Source organism: Octodon degus, unplaced genomic scaffold (assembly GCF_000260255.1).
Source record: "Octodon degus isolate 3935 unplaced genomic scaffold, OctDeg1.0 scaffold00148, whole genome shotgun sequence".
Lineage (NCBI taxonomy): Eukaryota > Metazoa > Chordata > Mammalia > Rodentia > Octodontidae > Octodon > Octodon degus.
This window is the reverse complement of record NW_004524724.1, coordinates 4,901,526-4,908,456: the sequence shown is the minus strand read 5'-3', so window position 1 is coordinate 4,908,456 and position 6,931 is coordinate 4,901,526.

Here is a 6,931-nt window from a genome sequence, read left to right as displayed (position 1 = left end):
AAAAGAACTGAGCTAAGGGGCAGGCCCCCTCTATTTCCCATTTACTTGTGGTACTGGGGATCGAACCCAGGGTCTTCGCAGGGAGTACATCTCTAGCCCTCTTTTTATTCTTTATTTCAAGACAGGGTCTCATAAGTCACTAAATTGCCCGAGGGGGGGCTCAAACTGGTGATCCTCTAGCTCAGCCTCCCAGACTGCTGGGATGACAGGGTTGTGCTATGCCTAGTCTGTTTTCTTTTTTATTGTACGGTGGATTGAACCCTGTGTATCCCACTTCGCAGGCTGGCGCTGCACCACTGAGCTACACCCTACTTCCTGTTTCTGTTTGGTCCGAATGCTTTGGAGATGGTCAGATGCAACTCAAGCTCTACATCTCGGTGCTGGCTTATTCTGCACCCCACTGTGGCTGGAAGCAGAGCCTCCTGGGGTGTCAGGTGCCCATGGTTAGGGTCACCCCAACCCAGGGAGTAGTGGAAATGCACACCCATCCCACAGCTGTCACATCTGTGCAACCCGGGTATGGAGGGACCCGACTGGGGGCCACATGACCTCAGGGGACCTGACAGAGGGGCTGTGCATTCATCTTGGGCCTAGACCACAGCCTGTGGTACGCAGGAAGCTCACTGCCAGGTCTGGAGTAGGCAGCTGTGGCCAGGACCTTCACAGGAAGGCGCACTTTGCTGTTGAGTTTGCACACTTCCCTGTGTGACTAAGGCCTGGGCTCTCCTCACTCCCAGGGAAGGGGACCCTTAGCCAGGGACAACTGGGCGGTCTGTTGGGTTGATCTGGGCCAGGAGTACTCAGGCTCTGCCACTCCAGTATGAGTGGGATCCAACCCTGGCCCCCTGCAGTCTGGGCGCCCAGCCAGTGCATGGGACTGCAGTTGGGTCCAGGTTGCCTTGGGTGGAACAAGAGGACCCAGATCGGACGTGGAGCCGCTCTCCAGGGCAAAAGCAGGACGGAGCAGTGCAGCTCAATCCACAGCACCTAGAGGCCCCAAAATGCCCAGCTCACTGTGGCGTGGTGGTGTATGCCTGTCCTCCAAGCACTCTGGAGGCCGAGGCAGGAGGATGGGAAGGCCAGACCTGCTTGGACAGTTTAGGAAGACCCTGCCTCAAAATTAAATAATGCTCTGCTAGAATCTGGGAATTCACTGAAACCCACTCAGACAGCCACTGAGAGTCCCGCAGGGGTTGGACTTCTGAGTTTTCTTCTATCTGACTGGAAAGCTGCTTTCCCGCTCAGTGCAGCCATGAACCCCGCCAACACAAGTCTGCCAAGAGCTGAGTCCTTCCTGGGCTTCCTCTGGTGAAGACAAGGTCCTTTCCCCCTCCATTTCCAAGACTGAGGCAAGGACAGTGGCACTGATCTGTGTTGTGGTGCGTAGTGGCTCAGGAAGAGGGTGTGTGCCCATCCCCCACAGGTGAAGCTGATTCTGCCAGCAAAGACATTAAGGTACATCCACCTCCGATAACAGTTTTGTCCAAGCATTGTGGTGCACACCTGTGACCCCAGCAGCTGAAGCAGGAGGATCTGTGAGAGCTTGAGGCAAGCTTAAACTGTGTAGTGGAACTCTATCTCAAGAAGCCAGAGAGAGAGAGAGAGAGAGAGAGAGAGAGAGAGAGAGAGAGAGAGAGAGAGAAGATTTTCTTAGGTTTAGCAAATGTATGTTATTCTGGAACTATAGATTCACTATTTTCTCTTTGTCTCTTTCTTTTCCTAGGGTCTCTTTCAAACCCAGGGCTTTCACTGTGAGCTACATCTCCAGTCCTTCTTTATTTTATTGGTTGGTTAAGACAAGGTTTCCACTGTGCAGTTCAGGCTGAACTTGAACCCACTTCGTAGCCCAGGCTAGCCTCAAACTCTCCCCCATCCTCCGGCCTGAGCCTGCAGAGTGCTAGTATTACAGGCGTGCACCGCTAGGTCCAACATCATTTTTTATTTTGAAACAGGGTTCTACTAAATTGCCCAGGTAGGGCTTAAACTCCCGTTCTCCCACCTCCACTTCCCAAGGGATCACAGATGTATACTTCCATGTCTGGATGACTCCTTTCAAACACAGCCTGCAGCAGTGGGAGAGGTGACACTTAATGATGTCACCTCCCTAGGAGCAGGGGCCAGATCCTGGGGTGTCAGGGACAGAGGGGGACCTGTTGGGATGTTAGAACTTCAGGGTCTTTCCTTAGCTACAGTCTCCTCCCCACTTACCAGGAGGAATGAGCCTCAGAGAGGCAAAGAAAGGGGCACTGTCCCTCCTCCGGGATGGAGGGTCCTCAGTGTCAACCCTGGCCCCGGTGAGCTGTCTGTCCCTGGCTCCCAGGGTGGGAATGCTAGAGGTGTTGGGCTGCTGCAGGAAGATGCAGGGAGGCGCAGGGATGCTGGTGAGCCCTGGCAGTGCACCGCTGCCTGGCATCCACAGGTCCCGAGCTCCACCCTCAGGGCCCCCAGCAGGAAGACTGGCTACAAGGACAAGGGTGGGTGAGCGTGTAGCAGTGTGGCTGCATCGTGCAGACAGTGGCAGAGACTGGGGCCACCGAAAATCAGTCCCTCTCCCCGCTGCCACTCCCCTGTGATACCAGGGTTGGGCCGAGGACACCCTGGAGTCCCACAAGTGCTCACCAGGGCCCTGCCCCACCTCTAGTAAGTGTTTACATCTCAGGGTTGAGTCCAGATGGAAGCTTCCTTCTTGGGGTTTGTGGTGCCCCTGTGGGCATCACTGATGCACCCCTGAGGTAGCCAGGCCTTCAGTGCTGCATCAGGCTTCAAAGGAGGAAGGAAAGGAAAGCGGCCGACTGCACTCCTAAGGAGGCCAGGTTTGCAGATGTGAATGATGCCCCCCGGGGCCTCCTGCCAAGCAGAGGAGGAAACTGAGGCACAAGGAAGAGACTTGAAAAGGAGCCATACAGCCAGGCAGGTTCTGGACCTGGGTGGCGTGTGTGCCATTGGAGGTCAGCCACTAGCATGCCACACTGGCCCCAGATCCCTGTCCTTGCTTCTGGGATAGCCACAGCCCCTGAGCCCCAGTGTCCACGCCAGCAGGTCTCCTGAGCAGCCCTGGGCTGGGCCTGGGGTCACCATTCCCCCAAGGCTGTTCTGTGGCCCTAATGGCCACCGAGTGTGGAACCCAGGTCAGGTCACCAACAGGGCTCAGGGTTACCTTTCCCCACTCTCAAGTTCTGCTCTCCTGCACTGGGACTCAGTTTACCAGGCTGCACTACTCCCCACTGTGGAGCCCGGAGCTCCCCAGCTAGCGATCACCATTCAGCCACAGGACAAATGCAGATAAGGACCCCTGTGGCTGTGTGGTGCCAGGAACAGGGGTCCCCAAGAACAAGAGTGCTGCTCTTCAGTTGCCACTGCCTGGCTGTGGTCTTAGCCACTGTTCTGTGCCTGGGGCACAAGACCCAACGCTGGCAAGGGGAAGGAGGAGTGGCTGATTTTGGTTCGTGTTAGTCTGTGGTCAGCAGGCTCCAAAGCAGAGCTGCTCGGCAGAGAGGCCTGGCGGTGGAGAGCTGCTCTGGTGTGGATCACAGGAAGTACAAAGAGAAGGAGGAGCTAGAAAGGAAGAAGAACCCTCTGCCCCCTGCCCCAAGCCCCACCACTTACCTGCCAGGCCCTGTCCTGCCCTGCCCCTTACTCCTAGCAGCCAGGCCCTGGAAGCCCCCTATCCCATCACCCTCCACAAACTCTGTCCTCAAGTCCTTGAGGTCAGGGGGCCTTTGAGATCTAAGCTGTGCTGGGAGGCCTGGGTTCCGGAACTCTCCATAGCCCCTTTCCACAGCCCTCTTGTACCCGACCCTCAGGTCTGCTGCCCTCCCAGCTGGGAACTTCCTTCTGAGCCAGCTGGGTGTCTACCCAGATCACTTCTGGTGGATTCACTTCATAGTCCTTGGCACACCTGCCAGCACAGCTTACACCAATAGCTATTAAGGACATGCATTTAATCACTCCTCAAACACTTCCTGAGTGCTCATATGTGCCAGGCACAGCTGTCTATAAAGGCTAAGCAGGTGAAGACCTGGCACAGAGGTAAGGAGGTGGCCGCTCCAGGGTCCTGCTCATCCTGGCTCTGGAGTGCTGGGTGATAGCCAAGCACCGCCCTGCCCAGCTGCTGAAGGCTGCTCTGGTTTGTCCCCTCCCATGCCCCACCCTGCCCCACCCCACCCACATGTGTTCTGCCTCCACAGTACTTCCCAGAAACCTGCCCATGACATGCTGCCCTGAGGTACCTGTCCTGCCTGTTGAGTCAGGGCCTTGCCACTGACACTGGGAACCTGTGTGACCATCCATACCCTGCTCCTGGGATACAAGTACTGGGAAGCCACTGGCCCACCGATCCACCTGATAAGTGCTGTCACACTGAGCAGGGGGCTCCAGGCTCTGCCATGGGGCAGTGGGGAGGTGTGGGCAGAAGAGTCCAGGTACATGTGACCCTGCAGGAGGAGCTGGTACCAGGCCTCCTCCGCACAGGTCCAGCCAGAGGAGCTGGGCATGGGCAGCGACCAATCCTGCGAGTCCTGGTTTCCATGGTGCCTGCAGAAGGCGGAGGGGACAAATGCGGGGGCTGCGCATGGTTGGTGGCCCAGATGCAGCAGACCCCTGCATCTCCGTGGCTGCACACAGTGGCTACGGGTGCCCACATCACCTGGCACCCAGAGGCATGTTTTGTGAGGTGATTGTTGTGGGCACTGAGATAAATCAGTTCTGTGAGGCCCCAGCATGCTGGGTTCACAGGCAGGCAGGTCAAACAGGGTTACAGAAGTGTCCTCTCTGTCCCTCACACAAGTCCTTGCAGAACTCAGGAGCAGATGGTAACCTTGGAAAGGTGGCACCAGATCCCTGCATCCCTGGGTCTCTCTGTGGCAACGTAGGTTAGGGGAGCCAGGCACAGGCCTATGTGTCCAGGGTGTGTGTTTGCCTGGAAGGCAGAGGACAGGGGCTTCATGGCTTTTGAGGGCTCCATCCTGTCCCATTCAGGTTGGTAAATGGGGCTTGCCCTGCCCTCCCAAGAGGGGTCTGAGGATTTGTCTTCCCTAACTGTCCTAAGCAGTCCATACACAGGTCGGAGGCCAGGCGGCCTCAAACTCATGGCAATCCTCCTGCCTCAGCCTCCAGTGCTCAGAGGGCAGTGTCAGGGTTTTGATTGTGCAGGGCACCCTGAGCAGCCTGGCTTTCCCTTCAGCATGGTGGTTCCTACTCTGAACCTGGCTCAGATGTGCCCTTTGCAGATCCCCTTCCAGGGTGTCCCCACTGGTCCCAGCCTGCATGGGAAAGTGTGCAGGACTTGGAGGACCCAAGGGAGGGCCATGATAGGGTTAGGCAGGCATCTGGAGTTAGATGGGGACACAGCCGGATGCAGGCCAGCAGTCTGGCTGGCCCCTGCCTTCTCCCGCCACTCTTGGGAACAGTGCAGTCCTCCACAGTGGCAATAGTCCTGCACACTGCCACCTTGACTGCCCCAGCCCCTTTGAGCCTCCCTTCCTCCCTAGCGCCAGTTCTTGTCTGGTTGGAACTCAGGCTCTGCTCCCCAGTCAAACCCAGGCAGAGCAGGGCAGACCTCTACATTAGGGGTGAGCCTAGGGCACCAGCCTTCTGCGTGGGTCCAGGGAACACCCGATATCATGAAGTATGCACCCCTGGTCACCCCTGTCTTTGTCTCCAGGGTGCCTGGAAATGCAACTCCCCCAGCTCTCTGAGGATGAGCAAGCACCCAGGGCGGGGTAGTGAGAGTCAGCTGCTCCTTCCCTGCTGTTCCCTCCAGGCCGGTGGCTTGTTCAGGCCCCAGCCTGCCCGCTGTGCACTGCTACCATAGGTACCGAGCTGCTGACTACTGCAGAGGCTGAGTCCCTCGGGCAACCCCTTCGTAGTTTCATCAGGCAGACTTGCAGCGCCCCAGTAAAGCCCCTCGGGAAGCACAGGAGTCCTGGGCTTGTTGCACAGGGTCATAGGAAGCCTTCCTTTCCAGCCCTGGATGAGAATATTGGGGTGGAATCATGTCCCTGTCAGTGCCTGGGCCATACTGTGGTCTTATTGGAGTGTGGAGAACACCGCACATGATGGGCCAGCGACTGTGTCCTCTGCTGCACAGTGGGCGGGTGACAGTGCTCCACCATGCTGATTGTCTTTGATTGTCTTGTTACATGACCTTGTTATGATTAAACCCAGGAGTGCTCAACCGCTGAGCTACACCCCCAGTCCTGGGCACCTCAACACTGAGCCCAGGCTGGCCTTCAACTCGAGATCATCTTGCTTCAGCCTCTAAGTAGTAGAGACAACTAAGTTAGGTAGGAATACCATAGGAAGACAGGGCCAGGCCCTCAGAGGGGGCAGTGCAGAGGGCGAGAGCACAGCACGGCAGTGGCTGGTGGCGCAGCCGTCGAAGGCCGGGCCTGGACAGAGATGCACAGGCCAGCCTCCAGGCCGCCCCAAGCGGTCAACACGAACTTGAGATGATGCTGTAACCGGTATCATCTGGTCTGGTGAAGTCCCGGAAGACATCCATTACCCAGGTGGGTGCCCAGGACCCTCAGACACATCCCTTCCTGAAAATTCTCTCCATGTACACTGCTAGGTGATGGCTTCCCCACTGGATCCGAGTTACCTACATGGCTGAACTTGTAACCTCATTGGCTGATCACAGTTTTGACCCATGTTGTACCTACTTCATGATTTTGTACGCACCTTGTAATTTTGGTCTAAAAATATTCTCTGAAGGGCCGGCCAAATAGCTCGGTGGATTAAAGTGCCTGCAAGCAGGCTCAGGCACCAGGAGTTTGATATCAGGCCCTGCCGTACTGGTCCTGCCCCCCAGGGCATGCCAAGACAGCAATTGAGACTGGGTGTGGAGGCGAGCGCCTGTAATCCCAGCTCTTGGGAGGCTGTAAACAGGCAGATCACTACGAGTCTGATCTAGTAGTGAAACCCTGAACAC